At 35.5% G+C, this 26,930-nt stretch overlaps 1 pseudogene; it reads right to left on the reverse strand.

Moving 5' to 3' along the window:
• Nucleotides 1-17,162: 17,162 nt before the first annotated feature.
• LOC108487843 (uncharacterized) overlaps nt 17,163-26,930 on the reverse strand; it is a 45,424-nt pseudogene continuing 35,656 nt past the window's right edge.

The following is a 26,930-nucleotide window of genomic DNA, read 5'->3' on the forward strand; positions in this document are numbered from 1 at the left end:
GCGGGCATTTTACGATTTGATGGTACTAGCAGTACGACCGGGAATCCATTCCCAAACCACAGAAGGGAATGTGAGCTTGAGAGGAGAGGAGGATAAACAACAAAATAGAAGATGGGTTTCAAATACGAACACCTCTGCAGAGAATGGGAGATACTAAGTGAGAAAGGGTTGCTCTGTCGTTTTAACGGAGTATCCAAAGGAAAAGATGCAAAAGGTCACAGTTTTTGCGAGCTCCATGGTATTGGGGAGCATAACATTCAGTCCTGCGAGGAATTCAGAAGTTTACTGCAAAGTATGATGGACAATAAGGAGATTGGGATTTTTTGTAAAGCCAAAGAGGCCGATAGTGGAGAAATATGTGCCTCTGATAATCAATCATCAGGTTTCCCATATAGCGCCGACCGACCGTTAATAATCTATTATGACGCAAAGAAAGAACCGGTGAAACCAAAAATGATAATTGAAGTACCATCTCCTTTCCCTTATAAGGACAATACAACAGTACCGTGGAAGTACGATGTCAACATTGTTACACCTGAAGGTGAAAAGCTTGAAGCCACAACTAAAGACATTGGGGAAGTAGGTCATTTTACCCGCAGTGGACGGTGCTATTCTAAAGAAGTTGAACCGGTAAAGAAAAGTAGCGACTTGAAGCAAAAAGGAAAGCAATGATGCACGAAGTCGAAGTCGAGCAAGAAATTCCACCGTGCAAGAAACTAAAAGCACGTGAATGAGGAAGAAGCTCAAGAATTCTTGAAATTTATTAAGCACAATGAGTATAGTATGGTGGAATAATTGAGCAAGCGACCGTAGCGAATCTCGTTCTATCTCATGTTAAATTCAGAGCCACATTGGAATGCTTTATTGAAGGTGTTAAATCAAGCTTATGTGGCCAACAACATATCTGTCGAAAAGCTTGATAGATGGGTAAACAATCTGAATGCGGACAATTTCATCTCTTTTAGTGATGATGAGATACCGCCAAATGGTAGAGGCTCGGTGAAAGCGCTGCATATCACGACTCGCTGCAAGGGCTACATAATACCGAACGTACTCATCGATAATGGGTCAGCATTAAAAGTCATGCCATTGGCCACGCTTTCCAGAATACCGATGGATTTGTCCTACTTAAGGCCCTGTCATTCCATGGTAAGGGCATTCGATGGGATGAGGCGCGAAGTCATGGGAAAGATCGAAATCCCTTTGGAAGTGGGCCCTTACATCTATGAGGTCGAGTTCCAAGTCATGGACATTACACCCTCTTATAACTGCCTTTTGGGAAGACCTTGGATCCATTCCGCTGGAGCAGTCCCATCATCCCTCCATCAAAAGGTGAAATTTATCATGGATGGCTGTTTGGTCACGATCGGCGAAGAAGACATCGTCGCATCCATCTCTACTGATGCGCCATACCTGGAAGTAAGCAAGGACACAGTGGAATGTTCCTTTCGATCCCTCGAATTCGTTAATGCCACTTTTATCGCTGAAGGAAACAGAATTCTGATGCCAAAACTGTCGAAAAATACCAGAATGGGTGTCAAGTTGACCGTAGGAAGGGGAGCTCGTGCGAGAAGAGGTTTAGGGAGACATCTACAAGGAATAGTTAGGGCTTTTAAGCCAGTGCACCACAAGGCCCGATACGGTTTGGGGTTCCAGCCTGACATGCGTCAAAGAAGAAGACAGTGGAAGAAAGATCAAGAGAGAAGAATTGCAAGAACTTTAGGCCGAGAACCAGAATGGGAACCGATAGAGTACCCTCATTTGTCAAAAACATTTACATCTGCGGGAATGTTGTACCCTGGACAAGATGATCCACGAAACATGCTGGGGTTAATTGAAAGGGGTTTTCAGAATGTCAGTATAAGTGTCATCGACAAAGAAGCTGGTGCAAGTAAAGATGTCTCGAGGATACGCCTTTGCCCTCCTGGTTTTATGTTGAACAATTGGACTACTGAGGAGCTTCTTGTAGTTTATAAGTCTTCAGAGTAATGCTAAACATTAACCTTCTATTGTGTCCTTAGATATAATAGAATTCTTTTGTAAGAGCTTGCATTCGCTCTTTATCATTTAAACGAATATCGATGAAGATGCATTTTGTCACGATTTTTCGCGTTATTACTAATTTCATGATCATTTTCTCATTTCATAGCCTATCTTTACATTTGCCTCATTACCATGACATAACATTTTGTTTGTTGTTTCCGATACTTGGATATCCCCCTATAGCTTCCTTTTCCATTTCAACTTTCAGGTGCTCAAATATTGACGACATGAATAAGCCCGTTACGAATCTTGAAATCGATTTTGAGAAGGCTGTTTGCTTAGGAGAATTTGAAGCCGAAGAAAATGCTGAAGATTATGCCTCGTTTCTTGAATTGTTAAGAATGGTGGAGCAAGAGGATAAACAGATTCTGCCTCATGAAGAATCTGTGGAAACAGTAAATTTGGGCACTGAAGAGAGGAAGCAAGAAGTGAAGATTAGGACTTCTATTTCAGAGAGTACTAGGCATAGTTTCATCACTTTACTCCGTGAATACAAAGATGTTTTCGCCTGGTCATACCAGGACATGCCAGGGCTAGATGAGGATTTAGTGGTCCATAAGCTCCCATTAAAGCCAGAATGCAAGCCCATCCAGCAAAAATTAAGACGGATGAGACCCGAAATGCTGTTGAAAATAAAAGAGGAAGTCAAGAAGCAATTTGACGCTGGCTTCCTACAAGCCTCCAAGTATCCAGAATGGGTGGCTAACATAGTCCCGGTACCAAAGAAAGATGGCAAAGTACGAATGTGCGTGGATTACCGTGACCTGAATCGAGCAAGCCCAAAAGATAATTTTCCCTTGCCACATATTGACACGTTGGTGGACAACACAGCAAAACATTCATTGTTTTCTTTCATGGATGGATTCTCGGGGTATAATCAGATCAAGATGGCCCCTGAGGATATGGAGAAAACTACCTTCATAACAATGTGGGGAACATTCTGCTACAAGGTGATGCCATTCGGGTTAAAGAATGCTGGGGCAACATATCAGAGGGCTATGGTAACGTTATTCCATGACATGATGCATAAAGAAATAGAGGTCTACGTCGACAACATGATTGCTAAATCCCGAGGGGAAGAAGAGCATGTAGTGAACCTCAAGAAGTTGTTCGAAAGACTGAGAAAGTTTCAGTTAAAGCTTAATCCAGCCAAATGTACATTTGGGGCTACCTCGGGAAAGCCGCTAGGCTTCATTGTCGATGAAAGAGGTATCAAGTTGATCCAGATAAAATAAAAGCCATCCAAGAATTACCACATCCGCGCACGCAAAAGGAGGTTAGAGGATTTTTAAGGAGATTAAACTACATCGCCCGATTTATCGCTCAACTTACCAACCAATACGACCCAATCTTTCGGCTTCTTCGAAAACATAACCCGGGAGAATGGAACGAGGAATGCCAGGTGGCCTTTGATAAGATAAAACGATATTTGTCCAGTCCTCCAGTGCTAGTACACCAACTCCTGGAAGACCACTGATTTTGTATTTGACTGTGTTCGAAAATTCAATGGGTTGCGTACTGGGGCAACACGACGAGTCAGGAAAGAAAGAAAAGGCGATCTACTACCTCAGCAAAAAGTTCACTGAATATGAGGTAAAGTATTCGTCCATTGAAAAATTTTGTTGCGCTCTAGTTTGGGTAGCTCGGAGACTCAGACAATACATGTTGTACCATACGACATGGTTGATTTCAAAGCTGGACCCAATAAAATACATGATGGAGTCGCCGGCACTATCAGGAAGAATGGCACAATGGCAGATCCTCCTTTCGGAATATGACATTGCCTATGTAAGTCAGAAGTCGATAAAAGGGAGCGCAATAGTTGACTTCTTAGCAACTCGAACGACAAAAGAATATGAGCCTTTAAGATTCGATTTCCAGACGAAGACTTAATGTGCATCACGAAATAGAATTCGAGTCATCAAAGAGAAGTCATGGAAGATGTGCTTTGATGGTGCGTCAAATGCTTTAGGGCATGGAATTGGCGCAATCTGGTATCACCAGACGGAATCATTACCCGCTCAACGCAAGACCGAACTTCTTCGTACCAATAATATCGTAGAATATGAGGCTCAGATCATGGGGCTTCGTGCGACTATCAAACAAAACATCGAAATCTTGAGGTGTACGGGGACTCACCTAGTGATTTACCAAATCCGTGGAGAGTGGGAAGTGAGGGACTCAAAATTGATTAAGTACAATAATTAGTGGTGGATTGATCAAGGAATTCAAAGAAATAACTTTTCATTACTTCCCACGAGAAGAGAACCAACTGGTGATGCCCCAGCCACTTTGGCTTCAATGTTCAAAGCAAGTAGAGAAGCAGAAATAATGCCCCTCAAAATGAGCATATACGAGGTCCCTGCACACTGTTGTAACATTGAGAAAGAAGTAGACGGACGGCCTTGGTTCCATGATATCTCAGAATATATCAAGAATCAAAGGTATCCCGAACAAGCGAATGAGAACGATAAAAGAACAATTAGAAGAATGGCAGCGGGATTTGTTCTTGATGGGGATATCCTGTATAAAAGAGGAAAGGATCAGACACTTTTGAGATGTGTGGATGATGTTGAAGCCAGAAAAATACTTGAAGAGGTCCATGAGGGAATTTGCGAAACGCATGCCAATGGTTTCAATATGGCCAGAAAGATCATGAGACTCGGTTACTACTGGTTGACGATGGAAAGCGACTGTATTAGTTTTGCCAGAAAATGTCACAAATGTCAAATCTATGGCGACAAAATTCATATAGCCCCTTCGCCCCTTCACGTCATGACTTCTCCGTGGCCTTTTTCTATGTGGGGGATGGATGTTATAGGGCCAATTTCTCCAAAAGCATCAAATGGACATCGATTCATTTTGGTGGTTATCGATTACTTTACAAAATGGATAGAAGCCGCTTCGTTTGCCAATGTGACGAGGACTGCAGTTTGCAAGTTTTTGAAAAAGGAAATCATTTGCCGATATGGTTTGCCTGAAAGAATCATTTCAGATAACGCCACGAATCTGAACAATAAGATGATGAAAGAAGTGTGCGAGCAGTTCCAAATAAAGCATCATAACTCCTCGCCCTATCGCCCAAAGATGAACGGGGCTGTTGAAGCAGCCAACAAGAATATCAAGAGGATCATTGGGAAAATGACTGAGACATATAAAGATTGGCACGAGAAGCTACTGTTTGCTTTGTATGCATATCGTACATCTGTGCGAACATCTACGGGAGCAACTCCTTTCTCTCTGGTCTATGGAATGGAAGCTGTGCTACCTATTGAGGTTGAAATCCCCTCGCTGAGAGTCTTAATGGAATCAAAGTTAGAAGAAGCAGAATGGGTTCGAGCTCGATACGATCAGTTGAACCTCATCAAAGAAAAACGTCTAATGGCAATTTGTCACGGGCAGATGTACCAGAAGAGAATGATCGCGGCTCATGATAAGAAGGTACGGCCAAGAGAATTCCACGAAGGAGAACTCGTGTTGAGAAATATTCTCCCAATGCAAAGAGACCTGCGAGGGAAATGGACACCAAATTGGGAAGGGCCATACGTCGTAAAGAAGGCATTCTCGGGTGGAGCTTTGATTCTCACTGAAATGGATGGGAAAGAGTTACCGAATCCAGTGAACTCAGATGCTGTGAAGAAATATTATGCCTAAAAAAAATCAAGATGAAAACCCAAAAAAGGGCATCTTAAAAAAGAAAAAAAAAGGGCGTCTTGATTAACACAAAAGATTAGGATGAAAACCCGAGAGGGCGTCCTAATGAAGTAAACTTGGCTCGAAGAGCGTGGCATTTCGAACAATGGGTCAAACAGTGAGACTACAGTATTCGAAGCACTTCTGAAAGCTCGAAATTTTCTACGCAAGAAGCCATACTCGAAAGATTCTTGATTGAGGAACGTGGAAGAGTTCATGTGTTAAATATCTAGAGCATTTGTTAAATACGATCCTTTCTTTCTTTTTGACATTTTTACTCTCGTTGGTTAACGTGTTTTGGTTGCCACATTTGAAGTCGATGAATATGAGACATTATTTTTGTCCCTACTTGACCTTTTTCATGCATCTCATTATGTGTTTATTTACATGATAAATAGTGAAATGACATACTCTAAACAAAAGAAATGTTAAACATTACCTGGATGAAAATTTGATAAGCACAAGGGTCTCAAAGTAAGAACAAAGTTCAATCGGGGGCAAAAGAATGATATCTGAGAAACGTCGATTACTCGTGAAGCTTGAAGACAGGTATAAGGCATGAAGAGAAAGTCGAGAATCAAAGCAATGAACATAAATCCTCAACAATCGTGGCTAAATAGACATACGACAGATATGCTTAAGGAGCACTGCATAATCACGTAGGCATAAAGGCATTTAAGACAAACATGTGCATATCATGATGACATCATGCATGGCATATACAGGTAATCCAGTAAAGCAAGAGGACGTGATGATAGCTGCATCGAATCAAAGGAAAAGACACCGAGTTCTACCAAGTGATGTAAAATCAACTCACATTGCGAGAGGTGAGTTGAGCCTCAAGACACGTTGAGGTAATTTCAATTTATGTTTCAAAATCAACTCATATTGCGAAAGGTGAGTTGAGCCTCAAGACACGTTGAGGTAATTTCAATTTATGTTTCAAAATCAACTCATATTGCGAGAGGTGAGTTAAGCCTCAAGACACGTTGAGGTAATTTCAATTTATGTTTCAAAATCAACTCATATTGCGAGAGGTGAGTTGAGCCTCAAAACACGTTGAGGTAATTTCAATTTTCAATTTATGTTTCAAAATCAACTCATATGGCGAGAGGTGAGTTGAGCCTCAAGACACGTTGAGGTAATTTCAATTTATGTTTCAAAATCAACTCATATTGCGAGAGGTGAGTAAAGTCTCAAGACACGTTGAGGTAATTTCAATTTATGTTTCAAAATCAACTCATATTGCGAGAGGTGAGTTGAGCCTCAAAACACGTTGAGGTAATTTCAATTTTCAATTTATGTTTCAAAATCAACTCATATGGCGAGAGGTGAGTTGAGCCTCAAGACACGTTGAGGTAATTTCAATTTATGTTTCAAAAATCAACTCATAGGTGAGTTGAGCCTCGGGGCACGCTGAGGTATTTTCAGTCTCTACTTTCCAATTCCTGTTTTTCAAAAATCAACTCACATTGCGAGAGGTGAGTTGAGCCTGTTAATTTCCGTCTTTCAAAAAGCAACTCATATTGCGAGAGGTGAGTTGTACCTTTTTGTTTTTCAAAAATCAACTCATATTGCGAGAAATGAGTTGAGCCTTAGGTCATATGTCGAGGTATTTTCAAAATCTCTTTTTCAAATTAAGTTTCAAAAGACTAGCTCATGTTATGAGAGATGAGTTGAGCTTTGGCTCACGTGCTGAGTTATTTTCAATTTCTGTTTTTAATGTTTGCTTTTAAAGAGTCAATTCCTATTGCGAGAAATAAGTTGAGCTCAAGATCACATGCTGAATAAAGAATAAAGATTAGAGCTGATGGAAGACACCAGATTTGGCCTCCCTGAAAAGAAGACCCAAACCTTATTTCACTGAAGCAATAGAAGAGCAGATTGAAGTTGTAGATCTTATCTTCCTGAAGTGGCAGTGAAGCAGATCGAAGCCACAAATTATATATCCTCGAAGTTACTTTGGAATAGATTAAAGCTACGAGGCACATATCAGAAGGTGCAGTGGATTGAATCAAAGCTACAGGATGCAATGGACTAGAAGGAGACTACCTGAGCAAGAAGAGCGCTGAGGAGGTCAAGATTCGGCAAGACGGGGCAAAATTAGCCTTTCTTTGTATCTTTGCTCTATTCCCGTTACACGACAATAAGCAAAGAGGGGCAGCTGTTGTAGGCCAATTTTGGCCCATTTACAAAATACCTGTGCCCATTAAACCATTTAACCCATCCTCAAACCCAAAACCTAAAATTAACCTAGCCCAACATCCAAGCCCAATTCCAAAACCCTAGACTCCCACTTGCCTCTTCCCACTCTCCCATGCTGTCTGCCACCAGCACCATTCCCACTCTCCCATACTGTCTGCCACCAGCACCACTCCCACTCTCCCATGCTTGTCTGCCAAACACCATCACACACCCCATTGTCCATGCCCATGCCCTGCAAACAAGCAAAACAGAAGCAAGAATAGAGAATAATAATAAAGTATGTAAAAATTAGGCTATATAAAGCCACCCAAACAACAAAGAAAAAGAAAAAAGGGATAAAAAAGTTTGTATCAAGAACACAAAAAAAGGAAAGCTCAGAAGGTGAACTTCAATTTTTCTCTGTTATCTCAATCTTTCGCTTATCTTTGCTTTGTTTTATTTTTTCTTTAACTTACTTTAAAACGAAAAAGAATCAAGGAAGAAAAGAGTATTACGGATCTACCCCGTGGCGCTCCCTTTTCCTTTCTAAGACCGTGAATCGCGGTGATGATGGGTGTTGAAACCTTAATCAAGAAAGGAGGAAGAGATAAAAGAGGGAAGCAAAAAAAAAATCCAGAAAAAATTCCAGCACCAAAAAAATTTCCGAAAAAATTTCCAGAAAAAAAACCAAAAAAAACAATAGAACGACCCAAAACAAATTCAAATTAGAGATTGAAGAAACAAAAAATCTAAGGTGATTTTTTTATATTTTATTTTAATCCGATTTTAAGTTTTTAACCTATATATATTAAAACATAAAATATAAATAAAATAAAATAAAAACAAAAAAAAAGATTTTTTTTTTACCTTTCCGACGATCAGACGGTGGCATGGCCGGCGCCATGAGCCTCGTGATCGGTCGCCTGCACCGGATTTCCTTCCCTCCCTTCTCTCTCCTTCTCTCTTTCCTCTCTCTTTTTTTTTCTTTCCCTCCTCCAAATGATTTTTAGGGTTATTTTTGGCCTTATATAGCCCTCAAAACGACGTCGTTTTGGGGTTGTCATTAACCCCAAAACGACGTCGTTTTGACTTGGACCGTTCGACCGACCCGACCCGCCTAGGATCCGCGTGTTTTTTTAAAGGAAGGGCAAATTGCGCTTTTAGCCCTTCCGCTTTTTATTACTTTACAATTAAGTCATTTTTTGTTTTTTTAATTTGGCCCCGGAATTTGTCGCGATTTTCAATTTAGTCCACAATGATGTGCTGCATTTTATGGGAAGGAATATTTGCTGTTTTGGTCCCCTGATGTTTTCGCGTGTGTTCAATATAGTCCTTTCCTTTTATTTTTATTTCAATTTTGCCCCAAATATTTTGTTTTTAGCTCAACTTAATCCTTTTTAGTTATTTTACTATTTAAATCAATTATTTTAGTATTATTACTATATTTTATTCACTTATGTAGTGTGTTAATATTTTTATCATTTCTAATATGTATATATATATATATATATTATGTGTATTATATATATATTATGTATATATGCCATTAGTTATATATTTCTTACGTATATATTCTTAAATACTATTATATACATATATATATATATATATATGTATATTTTAAATTCCATATTGTGTATATATTATTATTACAAATTATTACTATTGCTAGTATTATTATAACTATTATTATATTAGTGTATATTTTATATACATATGTATATATATATATATATATATATATACATATCATTATTTTATATTATTGTTGTAAATTTTTATGTATATATTTTTATGTACGTTTCCCAATATTTTCTTTTATTGTAGATTTTATTATTATTATTACATACTTTTATTATATATATATACATATATATGTATTTTTATGTACATATTATTATTTTATATTATTATTACCAAATATATCATTTTTCCTATTTTATTATTAGTACATGACTTGTTTCTATTTTGTAAATATCATTATTATTGTTATTTTAATATTCTAGTATTCCATGTTAATATTTTTCATTAATGATATCATTTTTTTTTATGTTCTTTATCTATTTTAATTTCTCACTCTAGGAATATTTTTCTCATGCTTTAATTAATTTCAAAAATAAGGCAATGTACCGATTTAATATTAAGCTATCGATTTCATCGCTATGTTGGGTGAAATTAAATCGGCTTGTGAAACGGGACACCCTTTCTAAAAAAAAATTGAAAACTAAAAATTCCTATTTTTCAATCGGATCACGATTAAATATTATATTGAACTCGTATTTTTGAAAATCAAGTCAATACATATTTATGAGATACCAATTTTGGGCGTCGTAAGGGTGCTAATACCTTCCTCGCACGTAACTGACTCCCGAACCCCAATTTTTCTCTGAACTTTCACGTAGACCTAAATTTGGCCTTCTTTTTGTTTTAAAATAATTTTATTAGGTGTCCGATCACACCTATAAAAAGGATCGGTGGCGACTCCTTTTGTTAATAAAATCGGAAGTTGGTTTTCAAATGTTTAATAAATCACCATAATTAGCGACCAAGAGTAAAATTTTTTTTCGTCGCAACAGTAACAGTTGAAAATAAAACGTGAAATGTCAAAGTTTACACCGAGATACCCAGTATGCCAATAGGTCAAAGTCTAATATCAAGTTTTGTCTGGGTTATTATGACTTATTTTGATTTTTGATTGAATATGAGGATGACTCGTGATGAACTTCGTAACTGGATTATCTTTTACGTTGAGAAAGAAAGACCCTATCTAGATTATTATTGATAGATTGACGAGGTTGGTGCATTTTATTCTGGTGAGAATGGATTACTTGCTTAAAAAGCTAGTTGAGTTGCATGTATCATGTATTTTAGATTTACCTTTAGATTCACAAAATTATGGCACAAATAGACGGACCATTAGATCGGATAATTCAGATTCTAGAAGAGTACAAGGGTAATTTGGGAAATATTTACTGATGGTTGAATTTGTTTATAATAACAGCTATTAGTCTTGTATTAAAAATGATAACATTTGAAGCTTTCCATGGACAGAAATGTAGAATCCCATTATATTGATTAGAATGAAGGGAGGACAAGTTAGTTGAGACTGATTTCATTTGGCCAATTGAAGAGTTTTCCAGAACATAGCAACCAAACCATTTTTATGTCAAATATTTAGAGGACAAAATTTTCTTAAGGGGGAGAGTTATAACAACACGTTTTTCTGTGGTGTTGGAAATGGTGGTTTTGGGGCCACAAATCTGACGAGTGAGTTCATAAAAATTATTATTTAATATTTACTAGCCATATATAGTATTATAATAAATTTTAATTTGATAGTTTGCGTTATTTGAACGAATAGTTAAGTTCAAGTGGTTTGTTTCTAAAGTCAAGTGGTTTTGCAAAATGAGGTTTTGGGACCTCATTTCTGTAAATCGAACTCGTAAATATATATAGGTATATTGAAGTTTGGTCTAGAAATTTTAATGATTTGATTGTTAAATAAGTAAAAAAGACTAAATTGTAAAATTTGTAAAAGTCAATCGCTATTGAATTTTATAATTAATAAGGTTTAAATAGGAAATGGTTAAGGATTTGAATGGAAATTTATCCAATTTTAATTAGGTTGGACAATTGACGGCTTTTAAATCGTAATATTTTAAGATTTAGTTAATTAATAAGTTATAATAATAAACATAATATAACTTAAAATAAAAAGAGATGAAAAGCATTTTTGTTTCTTATCTTCTTCAACCTTACGAATAGGAGAAGAAAAGAGCGGTTTGAGTTTCCAAATTGTTCAACCTTGCATGATCAAGATATGTAACAACTGGACTTGAATTGTGGAAAAGCTCAAGTCTCAGATTAGTTCTCGATTTAGTTTTTACAACCGTTGCAGTTGAGGTAAGTTAGTATTTCATTTTAGAATATTACAATTAATTGATATCTTTATATGTGTATCTATGTATTGAGATTTAAGATTTTCTTGATTTGAATTGTAAAGGAAAGGACTGTGATTGAAATACATCATGGTATTAAACTCAAAAAGGAAAAGCCCATGGTTGAAAGACGCTATGGCATTACATTCGGTATTTCCAAATCAATGAAGAGGTTGAAAAGGATGTTATCTGAAAAGGATATCAAATGAAGAGGTTGAAAAGGATGTTATCCAAAAAGGGTATCAAATGAAAAGGTTGAAAATGACATTATCCAAAAAAGACAACAAATGAAAAAGGTCAGTATCTCATACTTCAACCATTCACTATTCCGATAACATGTTTTAGGTGAGATATGTATCATAAGTATGAATATGAGATGAATGTTTTAATTAGTATAGCTTGATAATGAGTATTAATACCTTGGTGTAATTATATGTTTCATATGTCTATAAATATGTTATCTAGTTATGTTTGTGGTGTGTTTAGAGAATTAAATTGTTATTTGAGTATTTTCCTGAGTATATGATGATATTCTCTTTGATTCAACGGGTAACTAAAGCTTTAAAGTGTATGTGATTACATGAAATGAACTATGATTTTTTGAGTAATGATATGGATATTGATGAAAGGTGTAATTGAAAGGAAAAGATGGTTTAGTGTATGTGTATGAGTGATGAATTATTAAAGTGAAATGTTAGATATGTTTTATTTCATTCTTTGATTGGATTTATATATGCAATGCTACACCAAATAACCTTGTGACGTGGTGTGTATAGGAAAGGAAAGTTGGCTCATGACATAATGAAATTATGCTTGGTTGTTTAACTTAAAATGTTCGGTAAGATTAAGTTTCCTTTATACGAGCTTACTAAACATTAGTTGCTTATAAAGCTATTTTTCTTTGTCTTGTAGATCATTGAAAGCTCGATCGATTGGAATCACATTAGAGTACGATCACACTATCCTTTCATCATATTAGTAGTTTTTCTTGTTTTGGTTAACAGTTATAAATGACATGTAATAGGAGTTTTTATGTTATTTATCAATGCTATGTGGTTTACATTTAATTGCCTATATGCTTTGATGTTGGTTTAAAAATGTAAAAATGTAAGTATATGTTTTGGTCACTTGTGAATGTTTTGATATTTAGATGGCTTTTGGTTCATTCAAGTGTGAATGAAGTGATTAAATGGTTGATGTGTGATGTAAGTTAACGTATGAATTTATGGCATTGGATATGAATTGATTTGGATGTTAAATTGTAGTACCAATGAGGGTATATTGGATAGACATTTAGATAAAATGGTAGGTGTATGTTTGGGCATAAAATAATGCTTGAATGTTGATTTGATAACTTGGTCTGTTTTGAGTTTGTGCCAAGCTTATTTGTGTCTTAATGTCCTTAGTTGATAGTTTGCAGATGAAAGTGTAAATATATCGTATGTGACATTCATGTATACTCATATGAAAGCAGGTAAAATATGGTTGAATGGTATGCTTAGAAATTGTTATTTGATATATATGATTTATGCTTAACGAATGAATTTGAAATGTTGAATTGAGTCAAATTAATGTGTTGAATTATGGTGTCAACTAATAGCATATTAGTTAAGCACTTAAGTTGATTTATTTCAGTGTGTTTTTGGCATGTTTAAAAGTGTTTTGGTCATGTGAAAATGATTGGAATGGTATGGTTAGTTAAGCAAGAAAAGGTTAATGCTTTGGTTTATTTTAGGGTCATTTTGAGAAGCACAAAGCCTGGGACACGGGCTATCATATGGCCAACCCACACGGTCATGTGTCATTATTGTTTTAGGTTTAGGTTTCACAAGGTCTGAGACACAGCCCGTGACACAATCGTGTTCTCAAATTAGTATGTAACACAGTCTAGTACACGACCTACGACACGACTGTGTGACCCAACATCAATGCACTTGCAGTTTGGCACACGGCTTGCGACACGACTATGTGGCCCTATTTTAAATACCCATACGGGCGGACACACAGGCTAGGACACGGCCGTGGGTCCAAACTTCGAATTTCCACATGATTTTGGCTAAATCACACGACCGTGTGACCCTTGTTTCCCAAATTTTCATGTTTTTCCAAAAATTTATGTTTTGTTTCAAATTGATCCCTGATTGTTCTCAAGTTGTTTTTAGGGCCCGAAGGTGTATTTTTGCTATGATTATATTGTGTTGTTAGATGTTGAAATTAAATTGCATATTTTTTTTTCTATTTTGAAGTTAAACATTCTGATTTGTACAGTAATGTTCCGTAACCCTAATTCGGTGACAGAGACAAGTTAGAGGTGATACAACAAGTTTGGCCTTAACTCACTTTCGCCCACTAGAACCATATAGGAAGGATTAGCTTGATAATGCCTCAACATGGACACCTGAAAGATGTCATGGATACGATCCAACTCTGGGGGCAACTTCATCCTGCCAATCACACCAAATACGACCATAAGAGTCCATCTATCCAATCACACCAATATGTGCCGGTATACCACTCATAAATGTACAGCTAAGATGCTAGACAGAATTTGTAGTTTAATCGTTATATTTGCAATAAAACTACTCTATACGCTTCCAATGCCGATGCATAATTATATTAACATATTAACTAAACATATGCCAACCAAGTATACATATCACATAATTTTATACATAGCGAAACACATATAACATGCTTCCTAAGCTTACTACTTATAACTTATTGATTTTTTTCCTTTTACAGGCCTACCAAAGTGCCCATGAATCCAATTTTTTAGTCTCTAAATTGGTCCTTAATCAGGCCTTCAAGATTGGCCAAAAAACCCCACACAGCTCAATAAGCCTGCCCGTGTGGTCGGCACAACCTACCTATTCAGGCTGTACACGGCCTGCCACAAGATTGTGTGACACTGGGCAATTTCAAAAACAGACCCTGTTTTTGATTTTTTTTTTTGAGTTTCAATTGAGTTTTTCGGGTTAGTTCATGCATCTGATGATAATTCTGTTATCATTCACAAAAATCGCACTCTGAATCCTACATATGGAACCTAAACACATCAATTATAATCTCAATTAAACCCAAAATTTCACTTAAAAATAGTTCCAACATTCAATGTACGAGCACTCACCACGAAAATAACAACAACTTACACTGTTCAAAAGAATTAATTTGTTGGAGGTTTGTCCAACACCACACGTTCTTCTCCTAAGAGCACAAAGGCAAAGAAAACCGACATTAATCTCAAAAGAAACTAGCAAGGAACTTCTAACTATTCATAATGAAACTTTCCAACCTTAGAAAATCAATCTTCAATACAACTTACCAAACTCGACTGGATCGACGGAAATGTGCAAGTGTACACAATTGCAACAAGTAATAAAGTGACAAGTTGTCCAGTACAATTTAATATAAAATTAATCAAAATTTATTATAAAATTAATTAAAATTCAACAAGAATTTTACCAAAACAGCATGAATTTGAGCTAAAACTGGCATGAAAAAGTGTGTATATTTTTGTGTTTCCACACCCCTAAACTTAATTCATTGCTCGTCCCGAGTAATGCACAAATTGAAAAGAATTTTTTCAAAAACACCTTTAAAAATTTCCTTCAAAATAACGTTCTTCCCAGAATTATGAATTTGGTATACTTATGCTTAAAAACAAGAATTTTGAGATTTACGCTACTTAAGTATACATATCATTCAACTTAATCTCAATTATTCTTATGATAGAAAAAATAGACTAAATGCTCCCTAATAAAGACATGTTAAATCCCTACCAATTTGATTTTATTCCCTTATTCAAGGTTAAGCTGTAATCATTAAGGGCACGTTTGATTCACTTGAATGGAATAGGGCTGTAATGGAATAGGGCTATAATGGAATGAAGTTGTAATGGAATAGAGCTATAATAGAATAGGGTTGTAATCAGTAATTCAATTGTTTGGTTGAATGTAATGGAATAGAATTGTAATAGTATTATTGTGTTTGGTTGAATGGAATAGATATGTAATAGCATAAAGAAAAAAACTAAAATGACCATAATACCCTTAGCAGAATTTTTTTTAGATATGGGTATCAAATTTTAATAAGATTATTATTAAATATAATTTAATAAAATAAATATTTTAATGATATTTTAATATAATTATTATTAAATATAATTTAATAACATTCTTAATATAATTATTTTATATTAAATTATACAAAATGTTTTTTTATTTTTATATTTAATTATATTAAAACATTTAAAATTTTGTTTCTTGGATTTTAAAATAGTACACAATTATTTGAATGCATTGCTTCTCAATTTATCTCAATTTTATTATTTCAACTAAAGTTTCATTTGTTATTTACATAATTTTTATATAAAACTTTTTAGTGTGTTATAATCTAAAATTAATTAATTGTATTAAACACAAAATTTTTATTACAAATAAAAGAAAAAGTCACAAAGCATCCAAAAGAAAAATAGTATCTTTTTATTTTTCCTTTTTCAACTAAAAGAAACAAAAAATGTTTGTTTATCTACATTATAAAATTGGAAAATGTGATGTTAATGAGAAAGTTTTGCATTAATGATTGCCTTAAAGGAAATGATTAAACAAATTATACCAAATGATATAACCTCAAAATACTCAAGATTTGGCAATTTAAGTTTCCCAGGAATTGCCAATTTATCTGCTTAGTCACTTTGTCCACCAAATCCCAATGCCCCATAACAATACTCCCTCAACAGCTTTGCCAACCGGTTCAATATCGAAGAGATAAATTCAATTTATTCTAATTGTTGAAGAAAATAATACAAAATTCATTCAACTCTACACATCATCAGTAATGGGAAGATTATTATACCACAACAATACCTTTGAAAAACTCAACACCAAGGTTTTCTGCAACAAAATTGAGGTCTCTCAAAACTGTGAACTTGTTCATCTTGTTGAGCCAACACGCTTTTAGTATAAGAACTAAGCTACTCCAGGCAAGCCAAAAGTATCCACAAGGAATATCAATGGGATATTGATAGGCATATAACTTAAGTTTGACACAAAACTAGAATACAAGAAAGTGAAGTTGAAATAAAACTGACACTAGCATAAGGATACTTCTTTACTTTTCCACTCGCTCACCAAAAATGGAAAACCTAAGGCTTTGCTTGCTTGTAGAAATCTAAAAGAAAACAACAAACAGGACCATGTTTCCAACAAAGCACATCATTATTTTCATTTGACACTAGTATCCCTTGAATACAAAAACGAAGATTAACCCATTAAGATAATACGGTACCTAAAAATGCCAGGCTACCTATTTTTCCTCCAGAATAACTTCCGTGCAATAAAAAAGTGATGACAACCCTCCTTGCTTTGCCAAAACAAAGCCCTGCCATCTGATTCTACCAAATTTGTCAAGCAGGAAAATGTACCTTCAAACAAGTGAAAAAGCATCTTCTCAGACTAACAAAACAGAACTGTATGAATATTAGTTATGTTATTGATTAGGATATAAGAAACTTTTGATTACCCAGTTGGAAGGTCCAGAATCTTAAGTTCCTTTCTGAAGTAATAATGATAACCAAATGAATAACCAATATGCCTCTGAAGAGCATCCTTTGCTCCATCACTAGATTTCCTCACAAATCAAAGAAGCAGTCGTTTAATGGGATTCAAGCATAAGACCCAAAAGTCTATAAAAGATACCTGATAATAGCAAATATATTATAATTTAGCAACACATAATAATTTCCAAACACGATTATTTCAACAAATAAATTATATAAAACATAAAATCAGCTGCCAAGAATTTTCATTCAAATACAGTAAATAAACGGAGAACTGCATTATTAATTATAGGCTGATCTGATGAGCTAGAAGCTCAACTAGGATGGTCATAACTCATAAGTCATACCAGCATGGTTATCTTCTATTCTTGTTTGCTGTTTTATTTGTTTGTTATTATTATTGACTACAGATGCATGTAACTATAAGTTCTTTCTAGCAACAGAAAAGTGAGAATCGTTGATCCACCACACATGCCAAAAAAGAATGAAAAGTTAAATAGAAAAAACATAGAACCTCATATAGCTGCATGCTCTTGGACCCACTAAAGGGCGTCATAAAAAGGCTTGCTTCAAGAATCGACCATAGCCTGACAAGGAAAAGGAGTTAAAATGCATCATCAACAATAATAACCAGAAACAAGAGAAAAGAAAAGTTAGCAACCAACAACATCTTTTGTTTCTCATGTTTTTGTTGTTTTCATGATTGTAATTTAGTGCTAACCCCTCAATTGCCATAGAGTCGCTGATATGCCCCTTATCACAATTTTAAAGCAATGCACTATCTATTCAACATTCTCTTATCATGATAAAAATGGAAGATTTATAACATCATTAAGAAATACATAAATTTAATCCAAAACAAACATAGAAAAAGGAAACCATACCTGAGAGTTTGCTCTAAATGATAGATAAACTAAAGATCCTTCAAGGACATCGAACTTGCTAGCATCAACGCCACTTGCATAAAAAAAATTGGCAACTTTGATTTTCTACCATCAGAATATATAACATCCATGGTAGGAAACTTCCTTGCTGCAATTCTAGGAATTAGAATCTTATTTGCCAGTGCAATCTGCAAGAAAAGAAAAAAAAACTAACAATTAAAATGTTTACAGAAAGTAACATTAATTTTACTCATAAATCAGTTGCAATTTAACAAATTTGAACAGATTTGCAAATGGTATAGCCTATATGTATATAAAAAGAACAAATCAGTTAATACCTTACCACCGTGTTGTTTTAGCTCAGACATATCATCAAAATATCCTTTATTCAATTCATCAGCACTGCCCTAAATCAAATGAAAACAATTATTTATATTAAATTTCATGGAAAAAGGAGCACGTAACAAAATTGCAATAAACAAACAAAGCTTAAACTTATAGTCTTGCTCGTTCTTTCTCCATTTTTTCTTTCTCCATTTTTTCCTTGCTTGTAAGCTGCACATACAAGACAAAAAGTTAAAAAGAACTATAACTTAAAAAATCAAATATTTTAAAGTTAAAAAGGGGGAGATGGAGGAATATCCTTGTAAATATCGAAGAAACAAATGGATGATTTTGAAGCAAAATGTTGAGGAGGTGAAGGGGAAATCTTTGGGTCATGACTTAGGAGGTATTGACAATTTGAAATCGAAGCTCGTGCCCAATTTATCACTCCGTTTACCGTCAACATTTTTGGTTTTCGATTTCGATTTCAATTTCAATTCCCCCTCTAAGAACCCTTTTTCTCTTTCCAACAATCGATGGAATTTTATAGATGAAGAAAAAGAAATGGAAGAGAGGAAAAAAAATTCTTGTAACATCCCGAAAAAGGGCCTAGTTAGAATAGTGGTTTCGGGACCGTAAATCTGACATCAAAATATTTATTTTATGATTATTATGAGGCCTAGAATATGAGTGTATGAATGTGTTAAATTTTCATGAAGAAATTCTTTGAGTAAGGTGTTCAATTGGAAATTAGGGACTAAATTGAATAAATTGCAAAACTTGGATTCTAGAAGCAATTTGTATGAAATTTCCTTAGATTATGAATTAGAAGGTCTTGGAGATTAATTTTCCCAAATTCTAAATTTTTGGACAAAAATAGGCTTGCATGGTTAAAATTTTAAAGAAAGGACATGAGGGCATTTTGGTCATTAGGCATTTTAATGAAATAAAAAGGGAAAAATGGAGCAAAAATATGCTCATCATCTTCCCATAGCTGGGGAAATTTGGAGGACACCATAGCTAGGGTTTCTTCAATTTTCAAGCTCAATAGTAAGTGCTCCCAAGCCCCGTTTTTCATGTTCTTTGTATTTTTTAAATCCTCGTAGCTTGCTCTCTCCATTTCTACCCATATTTCATGCTAGGGTTCATGTTCAAAAATTTACCCATGCATGTGTTATTGATATTTTGAAGGATTATGGAGGAATATGAACGATTAATGTGTGTTAAACTCCTTTTCCTAGTTGATTTTCATGAGAAACCCTTATAGGGACTATTTTACAAAAGATGTGAATGTGTGGTAGAAATGGGGAAAATATTGAAAAATATGGAATTCCATAAGAGAAAAATGTTCGGTTAGGCTTGGGTAAGATAGAAATTGTATGTGTTTCATTATACGAGCTTAGGGACTAAATCGTAAAAATGTCAAAGGTTAGGGGCAAAACGGTCATTTGGATCGGGTAGATATTAAACTTGAAATGTATAATGTGGGGTATTAATGAGTTAATTTTTTTGATATATACGCCGAGGAACAAATTCCGGAGGTTGATCGTGGTAAACGCAAGGTTTCGGAATAACCGAAACATATCTCTGAAACGAATACCAGGTAAGTTCAGATAACTTAAAGTAAACCCCTAATATGCATAATTGTATGAATTATGAATGCATGATATTTGGATTTATCGATGGTATGAAAATGCATGAAATGAACTTTTGGTAATGACTTGATGTCAACTAACTCGGTTGAGGATAAAAAGGGGATTCGATGGATAAACCATGTTTAACATGTGAATTGAGATCCTACATGTGTTGCAGTAAGGATTTAGCTCGGATGGGTATTCCGTGATCTCAGGTATGGAAAGGAATCTAGCCTGGACGGGTGTTCCTTGAATGATCGAGCCTCCTAAAAGAATATATGTGCATTGAGGATTTAGCCCGAACGGGTAATACTATTAAGGTCTAAATTTAACCTGGACTAGTAATTCAGATCTGAGCTCATTAAGGGTGTTTGTCACTATAAGGGATTTAGCCTGGACTGGTAATCCCGACATCACCTTATGAGTTTATGATATGGGCGATTTAGCCTGGACTGGTAATCCTGCCATATGATGTGAGGTTCGCGGGAGTGCATATATGGAATGATCATTCGTAAGAATTGACAGATAATGGGTATTCCATCGAGATTTCCTAGAAACTCTACGAGATTAACATGGGATATACATATATGGATAAAATGTTGAATGATGAGCTCATCTAGTTAAATTACATGATACATGATTATGTGACTAACTCATTGATTGAGTGCATGTAATAGGAAATCATTTTATAATGGATGATTTCATAAATTAAGTATGGATGTATGCTAATTACTCGGTAAGTTTACTTTCCGGTTATTCGAGCTTAGTAAGCATGAAAATGCTTACCCCCTCTCTTTTCCCTGTTTTACACAGCTCGAGGACTCATAAGGACTGGAAGACAATTGGAGAGTCAACACACTATCAACTAAACAAGCTTTGGTATAAAGACTCTGTTTATTTTGTTCAATGTCATGTATAGTATTTTTGAGTATTTTGTTATATGTGTCATTTGATTTGCCAAGTACATATTCTTTTGCACATGTTCTTTTGCACATCTATTTTCTTTCAAGTACATATGCTCTTTCTTCTTTTCTTTTATTTCACGAGCATTTTGTTGTATGTACTACAATTTTTTGAGCTCTTGATAGTTCTTTTCAACTCCCCCAAACTTATTTTCAAAGAATATTTTGAATAGTACAGAGTCTAGTGTTTTGGACAATTTAAAGATAATTAAGAGAAAAAGTGATGGCTAAATAGTGCATGCGTTCAAATAAAATTAGGCCATATGGTTTCAAAGTTAGGTTTCAAAGGATAAAAATTCATCAAGGTTGGCTTGAAAGGCTCAAACAATCCAAACAAAAGTTGCCTAAATGATTTTCAACATTCCATGCTTCCTTGGATTTTGCCTTAAGAAACTACTAAGTCAATTCTAGAGACTTGAACTTTCATGCATGCCTAACTTTCCTAAGGAACCAAAAAATTTTATGGTATGATTTGCATGCTTTAATAAAAATACATTTATTTCATAATTCAGCTAACATAACAATTATTGAAATAATCAAATTTTATTTATCTGAAGTTTAGCATACTAAATAAAATTTCAAATTTTTGAACAAAAAATATCCTAATCATAATTAAAAGAAAATTTTATTCTAAGAGGAAATAATTTCAATTTTTCAGTCCCCCTACTTAAGATGAACAATGTCCTCATTGTTAAAAGTGAATAGATACTATACACCGAGTAGGATTCTAGAAAAGATGAGGTGAGTCAATTTGACTTCTTAACTACCAAGCTCTCTCTAGATCTAATCCTAGACATGTATATATCTATTGCCACACTTTGTACTTTGCAACTTGTTCACTTTATTTATCTTGTTTTATTATGCAAAAAATAAAAATTCCTAATAAAACCTAATCCTAAAATATTAAATAACCTAAGAATGGAAATAAAATAAAGTCAAGAACCCCATTTTTATTTATTTGTAGATCCCTTTAAATTTGACTCAACTTTTGCTACACTGTCTTTGTTTTTACATGAATCACTTCGCTCCCTCTTTGATTGTAACACCCCGAGCCCGAGACCGTCGCCAGAGTCGAACACGAGGTGTTAACAGACTTCAAACCACTTATTGAGAAGTTCCAGACAAGCTGCCAATCTGTGTACTAGTCGCTTCAAAATCATAACTTGAGTTTTACAACTCGAAAATCAGCTTTGTAAATTTTTTCGAAACTAGACTCATATTTCCATCTACATATTTTTTCTAGAATTTTGGTCAAGCCAATTAGTACAGCTTTATTAGTTAAACTCTCCCATGTTACTGAGGGCCGACTACACTGACCTGTGTAGGGCTTCAATCTGGTGCCGTTTGTTTCTATAGAAACTAGACTCAAGGAGGAATTTATACATATATGGTATGACTCCTAATTATTTCTGGTTAATTTATAATGAATTTTCAAAGTCGAACAGGAATTCCGAAACCGTTCGCCCTGTTTCACTAAAACCCAAATATCTCTTAACATACAACTCATATAACCGTTTCGTTTCCTCCATATGAAAATAGATTCATCAAGGTTCATTTACATAATTTATTCACTATTTAATTCCATTCCTACTATTTTTAGTGATTTTTCACATCCACGTCACTTCTGCTGCCAGCATCATTTTCTAGGGTAGACTTTCTCTAACACATAGTTTCTATGATTCAACCACCCCTTTTTCATATATGGTCCAAAATATAAGCATGATGACCCATTCTAATGGCTGGTCATTGCCAAACACTTCCATGCCTCTTAATGAGCATATACATACCAAATGATTATAACATTATGCTCAAAACATTTATAAGCCATTTTCGCATGGCTATTCAAAATTTTACATACCAAGTTCAAACAAAACATAATAGCCTATACATGCCGAAATGTTTTCTTAAACCATCTAAGAAGAAGATACCAAAAGTCTCTAGACGGTGTGATGACTTCGATGACAGTCCGAGCATGCAAAATGGATCAAGAACCTAAATAAACAACAAATAAGCACACCAAATGAGTACATAACTCAGTAAGTCGTAAGCACTACTCTACCATCCAACAATAACAATCATAAGTGAATAAACAAATAATACAAAATCGATGTTTCCAACCATAACAATCTATACTACAATTTCTTAAATTTTTGGTTCGATCTCATGCCAAGTCCTTCAACCAAATCAAACGCCAAGTCATTAATCGATTTGGATCCGTTTCCACAAGTTGGAACAACAATGTACTAGATAATTTTATGCATACACCGTACAATCCCAATTTCGATATCTAGTTAGTAGCTTAATCACTTACCTCGTTCATGCACAATTTATTTCCACAACCGAAGGTTGCACACATAGTGCTTATTATGTTCGCACACATAGTGCCATAGCAAATCGCACACATAGTGCCATAGTAAATCGCACACATAGTGCCATAGTAAATCGCACACATAGTGCCATAGTGGATCGCACACATAGTGCCATAGTAAATCGCACACATAGTGCCATATATTTCCAGCACGCACACTTAGTGCCAATCTCGTCACCATACACACGTATTGCCCGCACACTTAGTGCCGAAACAAACTTTCTACACATTTCACTATTTCTTTTACATTCAACAATTGTCATCACTCCATACACATACAATTTCATTCATACATATATAGCATTCCATTAAACACAATTGCATAGATTTTCCAATCATTTGAGCAATATCAAACATATGTGCTTAACGACTTACCTTGTTTGGGGTAGAACGGTTCCAAATCGGCTACTCGTTTGCTTTCTCCTTTCCTTTGTCCAATTTAGTTCCCCTTTGCTCTTGAGCTGAATCAAACAATTTACCTCTCCATCAAACACAAACATACGGCATTCACATGCATTATTTTGGTTATTGCCGAATACTTAGCACAACTAAGCTGAAAATTTACTCAATCTCATCTTAATTTATTGCTACTTATTATCAAAATTTCCAATACAAAGTATTTAACACCTATGCCCATTCATACCCCATATGGCCGAATGCTTCATTCCTTACCCAATTAACCATCCAACAATTTTCAACCTCATTACCACACTTTTTATGTCTAATTGTTTAAATACCCTCAAGCTCATTCACAAGTACTATTATACATCTCATTAAGCATTAATCATTTTGCAACATAAATTCTATAGCATGGCCGAATACTCATTCACACACACATACACATAACAACAAGAACTCAATGGCACAAAATTTCCTTTTTGTTAAACATTCGAACTCACTCATCTCCATGCTTTCATCACAACAACATCAAAACACTCACCAAGGAAGACAACATTCATGGCCGAAATTTAACTCACCTAACAACCTAGTTTCGATTCGAGATTCAAGGAAAATTTTGAACCAATCCTCCAAATCATGCATGCATTTTCAAGAGTGGCATATAACATACCTTCTTGTATCAAAACACCTTAGTCTAGTAGGCTCCCATGGCTGATTTTTCTCAAGCTTTTTCCCCCTTTCTTCTTAGTATATTCGGCCAAGCAAGAAAAAGATGAGAGGATGGACACTTTTTTTTCTCTTTTGTTTTCATCATATCTTTTTTTTTCAATTTCATTTCTTTATTCTTTCAAGCATAATCCATTAACTAAACATGTTTGAAACATGTTTTCCCTTGCCCATCACTCTTGACATGGCCGGCCACTAGCCTTAGGAATGGGCTATTTGACATGCAAGTCCATTTATTTTACTTCATCCTTTTATTAATCTCTTAAAATTAGCCACATATATTTAAATCCTTTCACATGAGTCCTTTTTCTTTCAATTCACAATCAAATTAACTAAATCAAAGAATTCAAAATTCACACATGCATTTTTCACATATTCTAGACAATAAATATTACGTTCGAACATGTCGGTGACTCGGTTTAGCGGTCCCGAAACCACTTCCCGACTATGGTCAAATTTTGGGATGTCACAACTCTCCCCCACTTAAGAAATTTTCGTCCCCGAAAATCTTACCGGTGAATAGGTTCGGGTATCGTTCTTTCATAGAGTCCTCAAGTTCCCAAGTGGCTTCTTCCATTCCGTGTTTATGCCACAACACCTTCACTAACGGGATTTTCCTATTGCGCAACTCTTTTACTTCACGCCTCATAATGCGAACCGGTTCCTCTTCATAGCTCAAATTAGGCTGAATCTCAATCTCAGACGGAGCAATTACATGCGATGGATCGACCTATATCGTCAAGCATCGAGACATGAAAAACATTGTGAATCTTTTCGAGCTCAGGGGGCAAAATTAATCGATATGCGACTGGCCCAACTCGTTCGGATACTTCATATGGCCCGATGAACCTCGGACTCAATTTGCCCTTACAACCAAATCTAAGCACCTTCTTCCAAGGTGAAACTTTGAGAAAGACCTTGTCTCCAACCTGATATTCAATATCTTTTCTTTTCAAATCCGCATACGACTTTTGGCGATCCGGCGACTTTCAAACTTTCACGAATTATTCGAACTTTTGCTCGGCATCCTTAACTGTGTCAACCAGAAGAATTTACCTTCACTAAGTTCAGTCAGAATAATAGGGTACGGCATTTACGACCGTATAAAGCCTCGTAAGGCGCCATCTTAATACTCGATTGAAAGCTATTGTTGTGGCGAATTCAATCAAAGGCAAATACCGTTCCCATGAACCACTAAACTCAAGGATGCAACATCTCAACATATCCTCGAGTATTTGAATTATCCGTTCGGATTGACCATCGGTTTGGGGGTGAAAGGCGGTTCGAAATGCAACTTGGTACCCAAAGCTTCTTGCAACTTCTTCCAAAATCGCGAGGTAAATCTCGGATCTCTATCGACACGATGGAAATAGGCACCCGTGTAGTCTCACAATCGAGAATCGTACAATTGGCTAGTTTGTCCATTGAAAAATCCGTGCGTCACGGGGACAAAGTGAGCCGACTTAGTCAATCTATCTACAACGACCCAAATCGCATCCTTCTTACTTGCTGACAATGGCAGTCCGGATACAAAGTCCATTGTGACTCGATCCCATTTCCACTCGAGTATCGTGATCGGCTGAAGTAATCCCGATGGCACTTGATGTTCCGCTTTCACTTGTTGACATATTAAACATCTCGAAACAAAATCAGAGATGTCTCGTTTCATACCATGCCACCAAAACCGATGTTTCAAATCGTTGTACATCTTCGTACTCCCCGGGTGGATTGCCATTCGGCTACAATGGGCTTCATTCAGAATTATCGAAATAAGTTCCGAATTCTTTGGAACACACAGACGACTTCTGAACCTCAAACAATCGTCATCATCAATTTGAAACTCTGATTCCTTGTTCAGAACACACTCAGCCCGTTTTGCAAGCAACTCCTCATCAACTTTCTAAGCTTCCCGAATTTGATGAGCTAACAATGGTTTGGCCTTTAATTCGGCTACTAACACATTGTCGGGTAGGATAGACAAGTGTACATTCATCGTCAGTAAAGCAAGCGGTGATTTCGGCTTAAGGCATCCGCAACCACATTAGCCTTTCCCGGGTGATAATCAATGACGAGCTCATAATCTTTTAACAACTCGAGCCATCGTCTTTGTCGCAGATTTAAGTCTCTTTGAGTCATCAAATATTTGAGACTTTTGTGATCCGAACACATGGCACTTCTCACCAAATAAGTAATGTCGCCATATCTTTAAGGCGAATAC

Source organism: Gossypium arboreum, chromosome 10 (genome assembly GCF_025698485.1).
Source record: "Gossypium arboreum isolate Shixiya-1 chromosome 10, ASM2569848v2, whole genome shotgun sequence".
In the NCBI taxonomy this organism is placed as follows: Eukaryota; Viridiplantae; Streptophyta; class Magnoliopsida; order Malvales; family Malvaceae; genus Gossypium; species Gossypium arboreum.